General features: G+C 66.4%; 1 protein-coding gene across 3 annotated transcripts in view; it reads left to right on the forward strand.

The window, feature by feature from the left end:
• The first annotated feature begins 809 nt into the window (after positions 1 to 809).
• CTBP2 (C-terminal binding protein 2) overlaps positions 810 to 19,445 on the forward strand; it is a 66,743-nt gene continuing 48,107 nt past the window's right edge. The window contains exon 1 of one of the 3 annotated variants that reach the window (XM_055118742.1): positions 810 to 923. The gene's annotated coding sequence lies outside the window, so the exon portion shown is untranslated. Of the gene's footprint in view, positions 924 to 1,249; positions 1,408 to 1,777; positions 1,917 to 19,445 lie in introns of those variants that run through there. The other 2 variants (XM_055118740.1, XM_055118741.1) reach the window with 2 other exon arrangements.

Below are 19,445 nucleotides of genomic sequence, written 5' to 3' on the forward strand. Positions count from 1 at the left end.
AATAGCCCCGGCGAGATCCAGGCAACAGGAAGGAACGAATTTTTTTTTTTAACGCGTAAAAAATGTTTTCCTTCTTGTAAGGAACACAACCGCGACAAGTTCCAACACATAGGGGCCCCCCTCCCCACGCACCCCGTCCCCGCCGCCGCTCCCCGAGGCGCGCGCACCCTCGCGGGGATCCGGGGAGCGCAGGTGCCCCCTGCGGCCGCCCCGCGCCTGACCCCGCCGGCCGCCGCGGCCCCGCGGGAGGGATCGGGGTGGGGAGCCCCGGAGGAAGTTGGGGCGAGGGGGGCCGGCCGGCACCGCGCGAGCCGGGGCCACCCCGGGGGGCCGCGCCGAGGCCCGCCCGGTCCCGCGTCCCCCCACGTGGCCGGCCGGCCGGGGCCCCACGTGGAAGGGGCGGAGGAGGGAGGCGCGCCGGACCCCCGGGCCGGACGCCGGGCATCCCGCGACCCCGGGCGGCCCGCGCCCTCCCCCGCCGCGTGGCGTCCGGGGGTGCCCGCCGCGCCCGGCCCCCGCGCCCGCCCGCCCGCCGCGCCCGCGTGCACTTTCGCGGAGCCCCTAATCCCCCGAGAGAGCCGATTTGTAGTGCGGAGTATCTGGAGGGGGCGAGGCCGGCCCATGTGGGGTTGTGTCATTGGTTTGCAAAGAGAGACCCCGCCTTTGCCAAAAAAAAAAAAAAAAAAAAAGAGCGAGGAGTGCGCGAGCGGCGACCCTCACCTCGCTCCCGCCTCGCTCCTGCGCAGCCGGCGGCCACCGCGCTCGGGCCCGCGCCGCCGCCGCCGCCGGCCCGGCCTTTTCTCTCCGCCCGCCGCCGCCTTCCCGGAGGAGCAAACAAATAAAGAAGCGCAAATAGCCGGCGGGCGCGCGGCCCCCAGGACGCCCCCTCCCCCGGCCCAACTTGGACGCGGCGGCTCCGGGGGGTGAGCGCGGCGGGGCGCGGGCCGGGGACCCCGCGCGGGCGGCCCCCTCCCGGCGTGCGTGCGTGCGGGCGGCGCGGGGCCGGCCCGGGTGGGGAGGCTCGGGAGCCGGGTGGGCGGGGGAAGGGGGTGGGGTGGGTGGGGAAGTAGGAAGAGGCTCGGCGGCGCGGGGAGGCGGAGGAGGAGGAGGAGGAGGAGGAGGAGGAAGGGGAGGGGAGGGGAGGGCGCGGAAGGGGGAGGGGCGGGGAGCTGGAGAGATTAAGTTTTTGTGCGTGTGTCCCCGGGTGCGTGTGTCATTCGAAGGGGGCCCGGGAGCGGCCCGGCGCGCGGGGGACCGAGCGGAGCCATGCCGCGCTGACGGGGGGGCCCCCGCACCAACGCCGCCGCCGCCGCCGCCGGGTGGGGTGGGAGGGGCGGGAGCCGCCGCCGCCGCCGCCGCCTCCCGGGTGGGCGCCCTGCGCCGCGGACGCCGGCGGCCCGGGACGAGGTAAGGGGGCCCCCGGGGGCGGGCTGGGGCGGCCGCCGCCCCCCACCTCACCTGCGGCCGCGGGGCCGGGGGCTCGGCGCCCGCGCCTCACTGCGCCACTCCGGGAGGAGGAGGACGCGGAGGGCGAAGGACGCGGAGCCGGCATCCGAGGACATCTTGGGTCTGCGCCCCCCGGCCCCGGTGGCCGTCCGGCGCGGGGCCGCGGTGGGGGGTGGGCCGGGGTGGGCGCCGGCCGGGGGGGCCCCCCCGCGCGCCGATCCCCCCCCCCCGGGCGCCCATCGCGCCCGCTGGCCTCGGCTGGCGCTGGCGTTTGTGTTGTTGTGATGAGAGTTGATGAATGCGAAGTAGGCGGTCACCTTCCTTCCCATCAGGACTGGCAAAAAAAAAAAAAAAAAAAAAAGGAAAAAGAAGCCCCGAGCGCGGCGGCGGCGTCCGGAGGGCAGCGGCGGCGGCGGCGGCGTCGCGGCGACGGTTTCCTAGGCGCCCCCGGCTCCTGCTCCCCGAGGCCGGTGGGTGCGCGCGCGGTGGCAGCCCGCGACCCAGGCCGAGCGCGCGGCGCGCCGCGGGGACAATACGGCCCGATCCCCCGGGGACCCGGCGTCCGAGCGCGCGGGGCCTCGGCGGGGCGGGGGCGGGGGCGGCGCGGGGTGGCCGGGGGAAGCGGGGCGCGCGCGCGCGCGGCTCGGGGGGCCCCCCTGGGGCGCGGCCCCTCCCGGCGGGGGACCCCGCGCGGCGCCCCGGGAGCGGCCGTGCGGGCCGGGCGCGGAGCGGAGCGGAGCCCTTTTGTTGTGCGGCCCCGCATTGTTGGCTCCGCCGGGCAGCCCGGCCGCAGCTGCCGCCGCCGCCCGCGCCGCGCCGGGCCGGGCCCGCCAAAGTGGCCGCGGGGCGGGGAGCGGCGGGCGGCGGCCGGGCGGGCGGGAGGGCCGGGGCCGGGGCCGGGCCGGGGCCGGGCGGGCATTTCCTCTGCCCGGCCGCGCTCCCGCGGGCACCGCTTCCTCCTCGGCCGCCGCCGCCGCCCGCCCGCGCGCCGCCGGCCCCGTCCCCGCCCGCGCCGCACTTTCCGGGCGGGGTGAGCCCCAAAGAGAAAAGTTTGGCTGGAGGGGCGGGCGGGGGCGCCCCCGGGGCGGCGGGGGCCGGCGGGGGGCCGCGCGCGGGGCCGGGCGGCCGCGGGGGAAGCGCCTTTTCTTTCTCTGGCTCCGCGAGGCCCCCGCGGCCCGGGGCAAGTTGGGCGGCAGCGGCGCGCGGGGGGCCCGGGGCGCGCCGGGGCCGGGCTGCAGCGCGGGGGGCCCCCTCGGCGCCCCCCGGGGCGCGCCAGGCCGCGGGCCCCGGAGCTCGGCGCGGACGGTGGCCGCCGGCCGCAGCGACACGCTCCCGCCGCCGGTGGCGGACAGCGGGGTGCGCGCGCGCGAGGGTGCAGGGGTTCCCCCCCCGCGCGCCCCCGAGCCCGCCGCGCCGCAGTTGGCTCCGGGGGTCCCCGCGTCGTGCGCCCCGCCGGCGGGAAGGAGGATCGTGCCCCGGATGCCCGCTTGCTCCGCGGGCTCCGGGCGGCCGCGCCGGCAGCGGCCTACGTGGTGGCGCCCGGGCTCCCCTCCCGCGTTCGGGGGGCGCCCCTGCCCGCGTGTCGACCCCCTGGCGCTCGACGTGTGTGTTTCATTGTACCGATGGGCGATCGGGTTAAGTTCTTCGAGAGTCAGATGTGAGCGGCGTCAAGGGGAGACAAGAGAATTCTGTGCTATAAATATGCATCGGGAATTTAAAATGCTAAGTGCCTGATTTGCAATTCCGTTGGATATTCTAGAGACTGGTATATTTTTATCTGACACGGATAATTTGGAGGGGACGTATATTTTGGTTAGTTCGGAAGAGTGATTCCGCCGCCCGACTTGGGCGAAATATGTCAAACTCGCGCCCTCTCTCCAGCGTCTTCCGTTGGGTGCTCCGGGTTCAGAGAGTGTTTCGGGCTTCCTCGTGTTCAGAACCTGTAACTGCAGATCCGCCTGACTCCAGAGTAGTAGAACTCGTGAGTTTCCGTGTACTTTGGAGTTGGAATTTTTCTGAAATATCAGTCTTTTACGTCTTGAAGACTTGGGACTTTGAAGGATCGTGCTTTTTTTCTATTTGGTTGAACAGTACCTCTTGGAGCGGTTATAAAAGGAGATTCCAAGTGCGACGCCAACACTTTGAAAGCAAGATTGAAGCAAGATTTCTTCTTTTTTTTAAAAAAAAAAAAGAAAAAAGTAACAGGGACTGTGTTAGGGTCAGAAACGCTAACTATCCTTTTGTCTGGCCTCAGATCTCTGAACTGTTCTGACACTCCCCTCTAAAATCTCTCACGCCCTTTTCATTGCCCCCCCCCCCAAAGAAAAGTTAATGAGATGGTAGGTTTCAAGGAAAAAAACAAAAAGAAATCGACATACCCTTCTTGCAAAAGATGCTTACAGATGCCATTGAGCTTGGGTGTTCGTGGTGGCGGTGCTGGCTTCTAATGAAACCAGTTTAATCGTTCACACTTGATCAGGTATAACAGGAAGAGACAAAGGGCAGCGGGCATATTGCATGGAGGGCTGCAGCGTTAAGTGTCCACTGGAGGGGGGAGGGGCCCTCCTCCAGGACCAGGGGCGAGAGGGTTGAGGGCCAAAGGGGATTTATGGCACTGATTGGTTTTTCTGTGCCACTGGGGTAGGGCACCCCGGTGTGGCCCTGCAGATCGCATTTATTAGAGGAAATTTTTTAATCTTGGTTTTGGAGCTTATTCTGAACCCGAGGTGCTTTAGTTTAATCCTTGCTGCTCTCGGGGGTGAGGGAGGGGGTTGGGTTTTCCTCCCCGCTTCTAATTGTACCTTAATAAGATGAGGGAGAGGGTGTGGGATGGCTCAGCCTCAGAGGGAGCTGAGTTATTTATGACTTCATTTGGGATCTTTGAAACCGGCCCTTCAGTGGGGGCTGGGTGTGCTGGGGTGAGGGGCAGGCCCAGTTACCTTTCCCTGACTCGGATTCAGCAGCCACACTGCCACCCCAACTCTTTGTTCCTGGAGGGTGTGTGTCTTTGCTAGGCACCCGGGGGCTGCCTGCTGGAAATTTCTCTCTGACTTGGCCCTGGCCTCGGAAAGGAGTATTTGCAAAGTGTGGGTTTCTTTGAAGTTAGGAGAGTTGAAAAAGTTTGGCTGCCCAAGCAATCAGCACTAGCATTGTAAAAATACACCAGTGACATACTTTGTGAGATAATTTTGGCCTTTTAAGACTCCGGGCACACCTGTTCCTGTCCCTCCAGATGAATTTGCTCTCCCCGGCGTCGTTAATCTGGTCATGTCCACAAAGCTGGAACAGAAAAAGTTGCTACCTGTGTAATTATTAACTAGCCTGCCAGCTACCCTTTCAGGGAATAATCAATAACTTTACTCTTCACTTAAAAACTCCAAACAAATCCCTATTCATAAGTCTGGAAATCATTGCACAGAGAAATAAAGCGAAACAAACAGGTATCACCACCACAAGCAAACACAACCCCGAAATCAGCCCGCACCTCCCCGTGTTCCGAGCCTCTCCCCCACCAGGTGAATAAATGCTGAGTAGAGAGAGTAGGTGCTGAGTAAGCACCGCCGTGGGTTTGAACGGGATATTGGTCCTGGAGCTGGGAGATTCAGAGGCCCTGGAGGACGTCACGCGCGGGCCATGTCGAGGAGCAGAAAGGGTGGACGAGGCCAAGTCACCCCCTTTGCACTTAAATTTAATGGCTGAGTGGGGAAATTCAGAGTTTATCGTGGGAGAGTGTCTTGAATTCATTATCATTTCCGTAGAGGGGCAGGGGGGCTGCGTTCCTCGTGTGTGTGTGTTGTGGAACCTGGGACCCTCTCACAAAACTCCCCACGGGAGTTGGGAAGGGACAAGAGAGAGAGTGAGCGTGTGCATATGTGCAGGCCTTCGTAGGGAAGGACGTTTCTGGCGGGTTGCTGGGTCCAGCTCAGGAATATTTTCCCCGCCTGACCTCTGGGTCACTTCACAGAGGTGCAGGGTGCGTGTTTGTGAGTAATTAAAAAGAAAAACTAAAGTGTGTTTGGCTACGAAGAGGGCTTGGCTTACCACGTGACTGTGACAGAGGCGCCCCGTTCCTGCAGTGTTGGGGTGCCTCACTCCCCTGAGACTTCTGCAGGTCAGTGGCTCAGGAATGCGCGTGTGTCTGGGAGAGCCGGGCCCAGCCCTCGCCCCTCCTCCGGGCTGGCGCCCTCATTACAGGCCCCCCACCCCCCCTTAAAGTTTGCTGAGCCTTCTCTCCCCCACCCAGTCTTTTGAAGTTAATTTTTATTCAAGTCTGTGTTTGATGGAATATGTATCAAAGACTTTTGATAGGCTTTTTTTTTTTGAAAGTTCCGTTTTTTTTTTTTAAATCCTATCTCTGGGTTAGGAAAATTATATTTAATAATTGCTGAAAACTTCAGAATCCTTTTTTTTGAGGTATTCAGTGTTTCTTTTGATCATGATTTAATGGCTAGTGTCCAGAAATCTTCAATGTGACTAATGATATTCACAAATTAATGTTTGGGCATAAACTGAAGTTTGCTTTTAGCTCTCATTATGAATGTCTAAAGCCTCACTTATGGGTGCACTGGGCATTCAGGACTTTGCCAGGGAAAAGAAAGGCTTTGCACACTGGGCAGAGAGGGGAGGGGGGATTCACAGATGAATAGAGAATGTACAATAGGGAGAGAGAGCTAGGCCATTGTTCGGGTGAATGTTGACAATGCTCGCCAAGGGGCAGTTTTGCATTCATTCTTCTAGAAATTTCAGGAGCTGCAGACAGGCTGGGACCCAGAGTCACATTCATCAGTCTGCGGCCAGGGAACTGTGCCCGCCCCTTCCCAGAGCTCGTCCTCGCAGGTGGGCTTCCCGGAAGCCCCGCGTGGGCCTTGTCGCGGTCACCTGCCCTTGCGTGGAAGGAGTCTGGGGCGGAGGCCAGGGCGCTCTGCTGACGGCAGGGAAGCTTGACCTGCTCTTGTTGGGTTTTGTTTGAGGATCACCAGTGGTGCTCAGAGAGTCAGATGGGGTGCTGGGGGCTGAGCCCCAGCCGAGCGCCCCCCACCCACACTACTGGGTCTCCAGATCTGAGAGGCCCCTGGTGTCCTGGAAAGGGGGTGTGTGCTGGAAGTGGACGCCAGCCTGGCTCCTGCCTCGGCCACGTGTGCTGGTGGTGCCCAAAGTGCAGTTCCCTTGGCCCTGGCGGGCGCCGCCTCCCCGCCCCGCCTCTGCCTCCCCTGCACCCACCTGGGGGCCCCGATTCTAACTTGGCGCCAGCTCCCAGCTCAGCTCCAGTGCATGCCCGCCTCTGCCCGCTGCACCCCGTCCGCCCCCCACCCGAGCGGGACCCATGCTCACGTGGCCACTGGAGGGGTTCCCGTTTGATTTTAGCTGGCTGAGAACTTGGGGCACCCGTGGCTTTCGCCAGCGATCTCTCCTCTAGACGCTCTCTAAGGAAGTGCTTGAGAACTGGCGCGCTTTAACGCTTTCCAGGACGGGGCTCCCAGGCCTCCATAGGAGTAGGTGGGTTGGCTTCTTCCTCGGGGGCTAAGTGATGCCTTTGGTTTTATGGCGAGGTCACTTCCGTTCTGGGGAATCATTGAGCTTTCAGTTTTTCCCAAGATACAATGATGCTGTGTGTGCAGGGTCCACTGCCGGCCAGTTCAGCCTCGGGACGCTCTTAAATCCTTCCCACTCACCAGATATTTAAAAACCCAGAACCTAACCTGACCTCCCTCCCTCCCTCCCTTCCTCCCTCCCTCCCTCTCCTCTCTCTTTCTGCTTTTTGGGCCACACCGGCAGTGCTGTGCTTACTCCAGAGTCTGTGCTTAGTGGTCAATCCCAGGGCACCATAGCTGAACCCAGGTCTGCCAGGAGCAGGGCCAGAGCCGGACCCGCTGTCCTGTGTCTTTTTCCTCCCTTCCAGAGCCCGGCTGGGTCCGCTGAATTGGAGAAGCTGTTTGACTTGAAAGAGTTAACCGGTGGCTCTGTGGAACCCGTGGCCGTATTTCTGGTTCCAGCCCCTGCCCGGGTTTATTTCAGCCCGGCAGGCCCGGCCGAGGGCTTGTAAACTCGCTCCCGAGCTCGGCCGGCCTGCAGTCTGGCCGCCGGCAATCTGTCCGGCTGGGGACAAACAAAACCTTCTTTGTGCCGCGCTGGACTTGCAGGAAGTGTCTCGGGAAGGAATCGGAGCCCCGGAGCTCAGAGGTCAAGTTTTCTGGCCTGCCGGGTTTTCTTTCCCAGGCCGGCCACTTTCAAGGCCCGCGCGGGCTCGGCGTCCGGGTGGGCCGGGTGGGCCGGGAAGCGGGAGCGCGACCGGGCCAGGTGTGTGGGCGGGGCGGGGAGGGGCGGCAGGTGAGATTCCTGCGGAGGGGCCCGCCCAGAGGGCCGGTGTCTCGCGGGTCCCCAGCCTCCAGGGCTCCTTCCGGAATGACGCCCCGGGTGCAGAGGGACGGGGAGCGCCTCGGAGGAGCCTCAGGCCCAGGTGGGTTGGGGCTGGGGGCGGCCCGGCCCTGGGTGGCACCGCAGGTGTGCCCGTGGGGGGGGGGCCAGGGCTGGGCACACGCGCGCACGTTGGCGGCTCCCGTCCCCCCCCACCCCAGCACAGGGCCGGGGTGTCGCCCCCACGCCTAGGCTGCACACCCCGGCCGCGGGGTCCCTCCCTGCCCGCCCCCTCCCCCCATCACCCCGGGCGGGGGCCCCAGGTGGCCGGGCCGGGCCCGCAGGCGACTTCCGGTCTGCGCTGGGCGGGCAGGGCCGGCGGCGCGGGGCCAGCGCGCCCTCCCCGGGCGGGGCACTGCCCGCTGCCCGCCGCCCGGCCCCTCCCCCGCGCCCCGCCCGGCCCGGCCCGGCCCGGCCCTTTGACTTGTAAATCGGGAGCCGGGAAGTCGCCGGGGGGCACCGGGCCGCCCCCCGCCCCCCCGCCGGCGCCCGCTTCCTCCGCCCCCCGGTCGGAGCAGGACTCGGTACCTGCCTGGCCCGGGTCTGAGACCGCCCCCTCCCCCGCCCCCGGTCGGGTGTGGGCGCTGGGGGGACCCTAGAGGGGTTGGGGGGCTTTACTGCCCCGGAACGTGCCCGGCTGGGGGGCCGCCCCCAGAAGTGCGCGGGGCGGGGACGCCCACCCAGCTCCTCCCAGCTAGTGCGCCCGGGCCGAGGGAAGGTGCTGGAAGGGCTGGAGCGCCGCGGCCGCCCTCGGGGAGCTGTGCTCGGTGCCCTGGGCGAGGCCCCGCGCGCCCGGGTGTCCTGCGTTTGATCTTGACAGCGCCGAGTGGTGATTGATGCCCAGGAGGAAGGGGGTGTGGCTGGCCCCTGACCCCGCCCTCCCCGCGCTGGGATTCGAACCCGGCTGCTGCAGGGAGTGAGCTCAGGGCAGGGGTCCGCCCCTCAGAGCGGCCTGCCCGCCCAGTCGTGACTCAGTCTCCCCCCGGAGCCCAGCACGTGGTGGGGTACTGCGGCCAGGTGTACCCATTCCCTCCTCCCGGGCTCCGTCCTTTCTGGGGGTGCCTCCCCCTCCCCCGCTAGTGCCCGGTGGCGACTCCCCAGAGAGCAGTTGTCCTTCCGACCCACTGCCCTTTGGGGTCCAGGGGCCCCGGGCGCGTGAGGAGCACGAGGTGCAGTGAGGCGACTGGGGGTCCCTCAGCTGCTTCCGGCTGTTGGCTGGAACCCGGGCACATCAGGGCTGGGTCCCCCTCAGCAGAGGCCTGTACCCCGTCTTTGCTCCCCGCCCCCTCCCCCCACCTGGGTCTCCGCGTGTACCTGGGGCCTGGGGGCACTGCTTTCTCTTAAGGCCCAGAGGGCAGGTCTGCAAACGGGGGTCTGGCTCGTCCATCCGTGTCAGCCCCTTCCGGGTTTGTGCTCCCGTCACCAGCGAGGGCCCGGAAGTGCCCCTTTATCCCCCCCCCCATGGCTTCCCACTCTCCCCCACTCTCCATCAGACCTCCCGTGCCCCGAGGACAGTGGGGAGGGTTCCCGGGTCCGGCCCAGGAGCCCCTGGATGCAGGGGGGGAGGGAGGCACTTGCCCCCCCCCCCATGGGAACAGCCCGAGTCTCCGGTGAGGCGCCCGATGCCCTCCCCCCGCCCCCAGGAACCTCCACAGGCCGCTGGGTCTGTGCTGGCAGAGGTGCTGGCCTGGGCGCCCCCGGACAAAAGGAGCTGCCCCGCTGGCGGCCAGGGCGTGGGGCTGGGTGAGCCGCTCACCTGAGGCTGCCCAGGTGAGGCTGCTCCTGCCCCTGGCTTCCCCGGGGGCCAAGTCCTCCCGCGGAGACTTTCCTGAAAAACAGGCTCTCCTGTAATTACAGGACCCCCTCCTGCCACCCTCCTCGAACACTCTTGTCCCTGCAAGCATGTGGGCTGGGGGACTCCCTGGAGTCCCAGTGGGCTGGGGGGCGGGGGGGGGGGGTTGCTGCGCTCTGGGTCAGGGGGCAGCGCTGGGCACTGCTGGGAACTGGGTGGCCGGGAACAGCTTTCAGGCACGGCTGCGCATGGCTCAGCGGCCCAGCCCTCGCCAGGAGAGGGGGCTGCAGGGGGCCACATCCACCTCTCCCACGGCCTGGGGGGGGGCCCTGGGCCGGACATGAGAGGGGAGGGTTGCTTCCGGTGGGGGGGGGGTGCTTCTGCCCGGAGCGGGGACGTGGCATCCATCAGAGCCCAGGAATGTTCTGGCGTTCCTGTTTTGTCAGCCTTGGCCGGCTGGCCGCAACATGCAGGTTTTTGATGGAGAGCCATTTCCTGAGAAGCAGGGCGTGTGGGTGGTCTCCGCCGCCGCTGGGTGGACGGTGGAGGAGGTGTGTGCCCCGCCCAGGCTGGGCTGCAGGGCGCCCCCAGAGCTTGGCAGGAGGCCCTCGCGCGAAACCCGGGGCCCCGAGGCTGCCTGCCCGGGTGCCACCTCCTTGCAGCCCTGGGACCCGCTCAGGTTCTCCAAAGCCTCCTGTCCCCCGCCGTGCCGAGGCCTGGCGCCGCGCTGTGTTTACACTCCCTGCTCCCGCTCTGCCCAGGGGCCGTGGGCTTCGCTCGGGCCAGAGCCTTGTTCGCACACACGCCTCTCTCCCCCTTTCCCAGCTAAGCCTGGGATTAAGGATGTGGCTTCACCTGTCAGGAGCCGGGAGACTGCAGAATTAGAGCCGGGAGTCTGTCTGGATGGTGCCTTCCTGCGTGTTCAAGGAGGGCTTGGCACGATCCTGATTCCTTCCTCCGAAAACGGCCAGATGTGCCCCCTCGGTGGGCAGAGGAAGTGGAGCTCCTTAGAAATGACTAGAGTGGGGTGTGTGTGCTTGTGTGTGAGGTCAGGTGTGTTGTGTATGCGTGTGTGACCCTTGCAAGCGTGTGCATGCATGCCTGTGCGGTTATTTTTGCAAGTGTGCACATGTGTGATGACTGGAACTGAGTTAGTGCACATGTGATGATTGCAGGTGTGTGAGCGTGTGCCCCTGGGTGCCTATGTGAGTATTGCAAGTGTCCGTACGGTTATGGTTATTGAAACTGAGTGTATATACGTGTGTTACTATTGAAACTGCGTTGTGTGTGCACACGTGCACAATTATGAGGCCGGGTGTGCCTGTGGTGTCTTCGCGATTTGGCGGCCTTGAGTCCCCAGCAGGCAGGGAGAGCCACGAGAGCTGCTCTGAGTTCAGCAAAGGCACTGGAAAAGCTTGTTGCAAGTACAGTAGAAACAGTTTCTAGAATGTTTCTCTCAGGGCCTTTTCCAGAGCGTGTGCCCAGCCCCTCGAGCGGTTTGCCGTGGCCACTCCCCCTGCCCCATCCCCCCAGTGTGTGTGTGGGGGGGCATGTAGCTGGGCGTTTTTCTAACCTGGCATGACTTGGCACCAGGCTCCGATGCGAAAGCTTCCCTCTGGCTGTGGTGGCATCCCTCCTGCGGGCTGATGCCGTGGGCGGGTTCCCTTGGCAACGAGCTGGAGACGCACCCAGGCCGGAGGAGAGGGCCGTGCCCTCCTGGAGCCCAGCTGGACAGATGGGGCAGCCTGTTGGCAGAGCCTGGCGGGGGAGTGGAGGGAGCTGAGCGGAACAGCCGTGTGAGCACCTCCCCGTGGGGTCCCTCTCGGGAGTGGAGAGCAGGCCGCGGGCAGGCGTGCGGCCAGGGAGGCCGGTGCCGGGAGTCTGTTCCTTACCGCGAGAAAGAGGAGGGGAGCCAGGCTGCACAGAAGGCCCCTGCGCCCGATTGGGGTGGGACTTGAGGGTTCTGGAAGGGACAGGACGTTGTCCTGGGCACAGAGGCTGGGGAGTGGCAGATTTGAATCCTGGGCCCTTGGGGGGGGCAGCTCCCGGCTTCTCCTGGTCCCCAGGCCACAGTGCTGGCCGGCACTGGGCAGGCTGCGTCCGAGGAATGCCCAGTATGACGTCACTCGAATGCCCAGTGGAATGTTCACTGTCAGCCAGGAGTCAGACCTTCACTGGCGGGGGGGGGCAGAATTCCACCCCCTGCTCAGTACCCCGCTTACAGCAGCAGGGGCGAGGGGAGGCCGAGGGCGGCGTTGGCAAGGAGGTGCCAGGGCTGCCCGCACCCGCACTGGCTTTGTGGTGTTGGTGCTCCCGGCCGGTGGGGGCTGCTCGGGCCTTGGGTGCCAGGCCTGGCCCAGGGGCTCTGGGAGTGGGTGCGGTTTTACCATCTGGTTCCGGGACCTTGCGGGCACCCAGGGTGGGTGTGAGTGAGGCCCCGTTGTTCCTGCTCTGGCTTGAGCCAGGCTGGACCCCTGGTGCGATGGTCCCGGGGTCCGTCTCTCTGGGCTGCTGGTTCATGGTCCAGGCGTTTCCCTGGGCTCAGGACACGCCATGAAAACCCTCCAGAAGGGAGATGGCCCCTGAAAATGGCCTGGGAGGCTGGCTGCCCGGAGGGGCTGGGGTCGCGGGGGGGTCAGGGAGGCCCCGGGGCCGTGGAGAGAGGATACCCGCCTCACCGCTGCGCTGGGCACAGTGGAGGTGGACAGAAGGCCCTTCAGAGCTGTCCTGTCCAGAGGGGCCTGACGGCTACCCTGCAGAGAGCTTTGCAGGAGAAGGCGCCTGTGGGCCTGGTGGTTCCACACGGCTGCCCCCTGGGGTCCCCAGGGAGGGCCTGGAGCCTCTGTGGTTTGAGATGGGGCAGGGGCATCCCCGGCTCCCCACCCCCCACCCCCATGTGGGCGTGTCAGTCTGGGGAGGGAGCACTGTCCTCTTGGAGCAGTTTCCAAAGGTGCTGGAACACCTGCTTTTTGTTGTTGCTTTTTGTTTGTTTGTGTTGGGGTCACACCCAGCGATGCTCAGGGGTGACTCCTGGCTCTGCACTCAGGAAGCACTCCTGTCAGTGCTCGGGGGACCATGTGGGAAGCCGGGGATTGAATCTGGGTCGGCCTTGTGCAAGGCCAGCGCCCTCCCCGCTGTAGTCTGGCCCGGCGGCACCTGTATTTTTATATATCGTTTTGTTCCTTCGGCCAAATGCCGCGGCTGTGGGTGGAGTCCCGGGTTGGCTGCATGCAAGGCAGGAGGCTCTGCTGTGCTCTTACCAGCCCCCATCTGTTGTTCTAGAAATTTCCTCCTGTGGTTCTCCCTGCAGCCGGCCGACCCAGCCCCGACCACCGGCACCAGGTTGATGGTTTAAAATCCGGCCATCCCCCAACCCTCACACCCACACCCGCGTACCACCAACACCGGACGACAAATAACTGTTCGAAGGTTCTGGACGGCTTGTTGCTTTGGAAGTTTTGTGGGTCGCAGCCGCCCAGACTCCTTGGTTGTCCAGGGGTTCCTGGGGACGGGAGGGCATGTCCAGGGTGCCTCGGGCAGTGGCGTGCCTGCGGGCTCCTGCGCTCAGGCTGACCGCTCGTGTGATCCCCGGTCACTGTTCCTGGCGGGGCAGCTGGGCCGTGTGGCCAGGGCGGGATTGTTTTGCCAAGGGACACTTTAGGGGAACCCAGGCCGTGCTACAGGCCCTGTGAGCCTGTTCACGCGTCCGAGGGCTGCGCTGGAGGCATGCCCGCTGCCTGCCCGTGTGAGTCCGTCCACCCACCGCCCGTGGCCGCCGGGTACCTCTGACCCGTCACGAGGCCAGCCTGGATGGGCGAGCAGAGGGACGGCCCGGCCCGGGGTGCCGGCTGACCTTCGCTCCCGCACGTGCTGCACCCTGGCTGTCTGCGGACAGCCCTGTCAGGGGCCAGGCTGGGGCTGGGGGCGCTAGGGTGGGCTCCTGCCGGGCGAGAGGGGCAGGCCCTGCGCAGCTTCCTCCTCCCCCACGCCGGGGCCGGCTCACGTGCAGGCGGAGGGGAGAGGAGAGACCCAGCAGTGCCCGGCGCGTGGCGGCCCGCGGGTTGCCGGTGAACTTGGATGGCCCCGCGTGCCGTCCTCACAGCATCGGCCCTTCCTGGCAGCTGTCAGAGCGTCGCGGCCGCCACCTTAACCCTGACCTGGCTGCGTGGCACGGGGCCTCCAAGTGGACGTCTCTGGTGCCCTAGAGGTTTCGGGGGGCTGGGGGGGATGCTGGGCGGGGGGCGCTGCTTTGGGACAGAGTAAAGGAGTGACTCTGGCTTCTGGTGTCGTGAGGACGCCTTGGAGATTAAGTGCAAAACACGGCGGGTGCGGGGAGGAGGCGCACCTGGGAGGGTGCCCTGCGGGGCGTGGGTCCTGCTGTGGGCACATGCCAAACGCGTCGACACGGTTTGGGGTTCCTGGGGGGGGGGGGGAGTTTCCCCTGAGCCACCTGGAAAGCTGTGACTGGAGGGTCCCGAGGAGAATAGCTGGGGGGCGCTGGGCGCGCGGGGTCTCCGGGCGCTCCCCGCCGTGACGGTGCTGCAGAAGGCGGGCAGTGGGGTGGCGCCAGCTGGGTGAGCCCCCGGGCTCAGCCGAGCAGCGGGAGACAGTGAGTCCCGAGACCCAGGTCGGGGCTGTGCTGGGCAGAGGGCTCGCACCCGCAGCCTGGGCTCTTGCTCTGTGCCGAGGGTCAGCCCGGCTGGGCCGTGTGTGGGGCCGGCACCTTGAGCCCTGTCCTCTCCGCCGCCTTCTGGTGGGAGTTGTCGAAGGGGCTGCAGTCCTGCCCGCCTCGGCGCGCCCCCTGCCCTCGGTGGCTCCGTGGCTGTTCTGTGGGCGGATGCGTCTCAGGCCCCTCTCCCTGGCCCCCCGCCCCCCACCCGCCAGCCCACCTTGGAGGGTTCCTTGGGGCGGGTCTTTCGGGGACTCCCACCCCCCTTCTCTGCGGCGGGGTGTGGCTCAGCCGGGTGCCGCTGGGGCTTTGGGGTCCCCCACTCGGGCCCTCCTGGTCTTTCTGAAGTTGGAGGCGAGCCAGCGTGGCCTCCGCCTGTGGCCATGGACGGTGGTTTGCAGGAAGCCTGAGGGTCAGGGCGGGGCTGGGACCCACGCTGGCCTGCCTGCTCCTGTACCAGGGGCACCCCTGGGTGGGCAGCTGAGGAGGTCGGGCCCGGACCCCTGGTCACGTGTTGGGGTGTTGCCCGGGCACCCAGGCGCGTTGCTGGGGCTTCTCAGCCTGCTGGGCTCAAGGCTGGGATCCTGAGGCCACGCCGGGAGGGGCCACCGGGGTCACACCAGGGGGTGCTCTGGGGGCCCGGTGCTGTTGGGAGTTGGACTGAGTCTAAGCCTGCGTGGCCCGGGACCCTTTGTGTTTTGCTGTTGGGGCTTGGGGCCACACCGAGCGGTGCTCCTGGCTCTGTGCTCAGGGACACTCCTGCGGGCTCAGGGTCCCTGGGGGATGCCAGGCCAGTGCCCTCCCGCCGTGCTGTCGCTCCGGCCTCCTCTGTAAGTCTCGGTGACTCAGTTTGGGCCTTTTAAGGTACCAGCCATGTAGCATCCAGGGACCCCAGGAGCCGCTGGCGGTGCCCAGCCAGCCTGTTGGGGCCCCGGCGGGGGGAGCCAGGGATGTGCTGGGGTCCCCAAGGCCCGCCTGGACTCTGTCCCTGGCCCCCAGGCTTGGAATTATTTCAGTCGTTGCTGTGAAATCTGTTTTTAGCCTTTCTGGTTGTTAGAAAAGCCTTTCAGGTCGGTGGGCCCCCCCCACCAGCCTCAGTCACCCCAGACTCGCCTCGCTGAGGGGGTGAGGATTTGTTACTCTGAGTGTCTCATAGGGAGTGTGTGTGCGTGTGTGCGTGTGTGTGCGTGTGCATGCATGCATGCTTATACATGCTTTCGAAACCTGGTACCTATGCCCTTAGGTGCCCCCTGCCCTTGGTCCCCGAGGTTCCCTTCCGAGCATCCTCAGCCTCTTAGCGGTGGTCAGTGGTCATCTGTCACCTGCCCTGCAGGGAAGAGGCTTCCGGCCTTTGGGGGCTCCCAGGAGGGGCTGAGCCCGAGGATAGGCGCGCGTGCCCCGAGGCTCCAGGAGCCAGTGGGGCGAGTGTCGGGGCTGGTGTCCAGCACAGGCTCCCCTCGGGACCCCCGTGGGGGTCGTCTGCACTCTGGAGGGCAGGCGCAGACGCCTGTCCCTGCCCAGTGGCCAGCCTTGGCGGGGAGGGGGCGCTAGATTGGCAAATGACCCTTTCAGAGGGACTGTCCGGCCCCCTGAGCCTTCATGCAGGAATGTTCCGAGAGCTTCCGTTCTCGTGGTGGGGCCCAAAGTCCCCAGAATGTCCCAGGAGGGAGGTGGCCCTTCATGTCCTGTGTCGAGTGGGCCGGGGACAGCCCATGGGATGGCCGTGTCTCTCCATGAGGGAGGCCCTGGGTTTGACCCCCAGATGTGCTTGAGGTCGTGATGGGGTCAGGGTGAGGGCCCGGGGGTGCCATGCCAGGGGCCCGTTACAGGCACAACCGAAACCAAAGCCTCTGACCCAGGGCCGTCTGCTGGGCGCTTCCAGGACCTGTGTCTGGTATGGCCAGAGCATTGCTCTCGGGCCCTCAGCTGTCCGAGCCCCGCGCGTGTCCCTCGGCATCGGGTGTCCAGCAGGCCCGTGGGTGCCCCCGCCGGGCGTCCTGACGCGGAAGGCCACACCGCTGCCCTGCCCGGGCTGGGCCTTGCCGGAACCTGCGTTTCCTTCACGCGAGGACAGTGACTTGCTGGTTTTTTTTTCTTTTTAACCTTTTGGCTTGGAGACCTGTTCCCTCCGGTTATGGTAATTATCCTTCCCTGATATGTAAATTGATTACAGCAGCTCTTTCAAGTCTAGCACATTTGATTATCCACCAGGCTCCTTCTGCCTCTTATTGGAACTTATTTTTAGCTCAGTCCTTGAAGCCTCAGTGTGAGACCGTCCATCTTCTGCCGCCTCTGGGCCGCCGAAGGTCGTGGCTCATCAGTCCCACCCCGTGGCGTGGCCGAGAGCTGCCCTCCCGCTGGGGGACCCGGCCAGAGCCAGCTGCCCCCCGGACCATCACCTCCTGGCCCAGGCGGGGCTGGACCTGGTTCTGGAAGGCGCTTCGCTGGTTGCCCCAGGAGGTGTGACGGCCGCGGGCCTGCCCGGGGAGCCCGTCCTTGACCGGAGTGAGCGCTGTGGCCTGGGAGGAACAGGGCAGTGGCAGGGCGAGCCCTCGTCCATCCTTGGGGCCTCTGTCTGCATCTGAGGCCCGTCTGCTGGGGCTGGCCGGCCTCCCGGATGTTTTCTGAGCCCTCCTCCTCCCCCGCCTCCCCGCACCGATAAGAATAAAAGAATAACAACGTTTTTCGGTGCTTGATGGGGTTTGTTTGCTGGAGATCAGTACAAACGCAGGAAGGAAAAAGACTGTGGCCGGCGGGGCGGGTGCCAGAGGCTGGCAGAGGGCGAGGTGGCTGCTGCTGACGGGCCCCTGGAAGGAATTCCCTGCCCCGCCGCTGGGGACGCCTCCCCGGGGAAGGCCTTTCCAAGTAAGGCGAGCGAGCAGCGCCTTCCCGCGGTTCTGGGCCCGGCCCATGTAAGGGCGCGGACGGAGCCGCTGGCCCGCGCTCGCCGGCCCGGTGTGGTGCTGGCATTCCGGAGGCAGCTCGGGAAGGCTTTTGCTGTTTTATTTTTGGCTCACACACATTGTGCGTCTCAGAGATAAAGTTCGACCCTTGATAGCGTGGGCGCTGCCCGCCCTCCCTGCGCAGAGCGGCTCGCCCGGGGGTGGGCGTGGGCGAGAGGGCAGGCGGGGGCCCGGCCCGGCCCGGGGGGGGGGGCTACCCGCCCCCTGAGCGGGACGCCGCCTTCTGCCCGACTTGCTTGGGTTTCTCTCTTCCTGTTACTTCGAGGGGGGGGGGTGAGGGGAGAGGGGACAGGGCCACTTCAAGGCCCACGCCTGCAGCCTCCTCCCTCCCCAGGGAGCCGAGCTGAGCGTCCCCTTGCTCGTGGTGTCCAGGCCTGGGGCTTCTTCGGCCTGATGCCCACGAGGGTGTGGGAGGTGCTGAGGGCAGGACCCCCGAGGGACCAGGCTCGTCGCCATTGCTCTCCGCACCATGGGCGGGAAGGTTCTGGAAGGAATGGGCAGCCCTTATCTCTGCTTAAGCCCTGGGCGCTGGAGAACAGCCTCCAGCTGCCCCTCGGGACAGCCGACCAGCCAGGTGGGCTGAGGGGCGGGGCTGGGCCGGGGCCTCTGACCCCGGGACTTGGGTCTCAGTTCAGGGCTGGCTGGGGCTGGGCTCTGCGTTCAGGCTCACTCACGTGGGCTTCAGGTATGGGATGCCGGGGGTCGAGCCTGGGTGGGCTGGGTGCAAGGCAAGCGCCCACCCTGCCCGGCCCCGCCCACTTGGCGGCCGCCCTCAGCCCACCTCCCGGGCTCACCTGGCCTCACCTGGCCTCACCTGGCCAAGGGCCTGCAGCTCCGGGCCCCGAGTGGTTGTGGCTGGCACCTGCCGTGGTGGGCTTTAAAGCGTCGGAGGGTTCGCACGTGCGGCTGGCAGAGGGCCGGGCGCCAGGGAGCCTCTGCACCCGCGGCTGGCCCGGAGGAGCTTCCTGGGCACATTCCCCCACGCGTGGTCAGCTCCTGCCTGGACAGAGGCGGGGGAGGGGGCGGAGCTGGCGTCTGGGGCCCCCCCGCCAGGCCTGCTCACTTCGGGGAGGCTCCTGGGCTTTCCGGCGCGACTCTGCCTCCCAGTTCACGGGCCGGTGCGGTCGTGGGGACCCGCTTCCGGGGTGCCAGGTGACTGCGAGGCCGGTGGGTGGGAGCGGCGCTCACAGCGCCCTGATGGGTGGGCGGCGAAGGACCAGCGGGCCTGTCCGGCAGCTGAGCCGCCTCGCCCTGGCCGGCAGAGCCTGGGTCTCGCCCTTCCCGGCCGCCCCTGGTGAGCCACGGCGGGTGGGCCTGTTGGGGGGACACGGGGACGGGCCTGGGGCTCGGGCTGGACAGGGCAGCTCCGTGGCAGGGGTGTCCAGTCCTGCTCGCCCTGCCCGGGGCCGTGGAGTCCCGGCTCTGGGCCTTGCTCCTCCTCAGCTTGGTCCCAGCTGCGGTGTGTGGGGGAGGGGTGGGACACCCTGCAGTGCTCAGGGGCCGGGCTATTTCTAGTCCTGCCCGCTGGACTATTTCTTTGTCCCCCCCACCGAGCCTTTATTTTGGTTTCTGGGGTCCGGCCTGCTGGCGGGCCCTGGGGACCCCTGGCCTGCGTTGATTCCCACCCGCCCGGGCCGCACTTGCCATGGGTGTCGTGGGCAGTGGCCGGGCACTGGCTCCTTCCCCCGTCGCCTCCTGAGGGTGTTTGTGCTCCTTGGCTGTTTCCTCGGTGGTGGCCTCCAGGGGCCTGGCGGGCCCCTTGCTGGGCAGACGGGTCCCTCAGTGCTCGCTCGGCCATGCCTGGTGTAGACGGCCTGAAACTGGCCTTGGGGACCCGTGGGCTGGGGGCAGCGGGTCCTGGACGTGTCCTCTGCCCCCAGGGCCCTCCCCGGGCGGCCCTGCCCTGCCGTCAGCCTGCTCTGGGGCCAGCAGAGACGACGGCGCCCGGCCCTGTGCGAGATGAGGGCTGGGGTCAGCGCTACTGGGCGGGGGCCGGGGGAGGAGCCCCGGGGCCTCCCCAGCTGGCCAGCCAGGTGGGCCTTGGGTGCACGGCCGGGGCATGCGCTTCTGTGGTGCTGAGACTTACCTGGCCCCTGGGGGAGCCTGGGCTACGCCAGGCCTGTGCCCGCTCGGGGGCTGGAGCCTCTCGGCCACACCTGTG

This window comes from Sorex araneus, chromosome 11 (assembly GCF_027595985.1).
Source record: "Sorex araneus isolate mSorAra2 chromosome 11, mSorAra2.pri, whole genome shotgun sequence".
NCBI classification, from domain to species: Eukaryota; Metazoa; Chordata; class Mammalia; order Eulipotyphla; family Soricidae; genus Sorex; species Sorex araneus.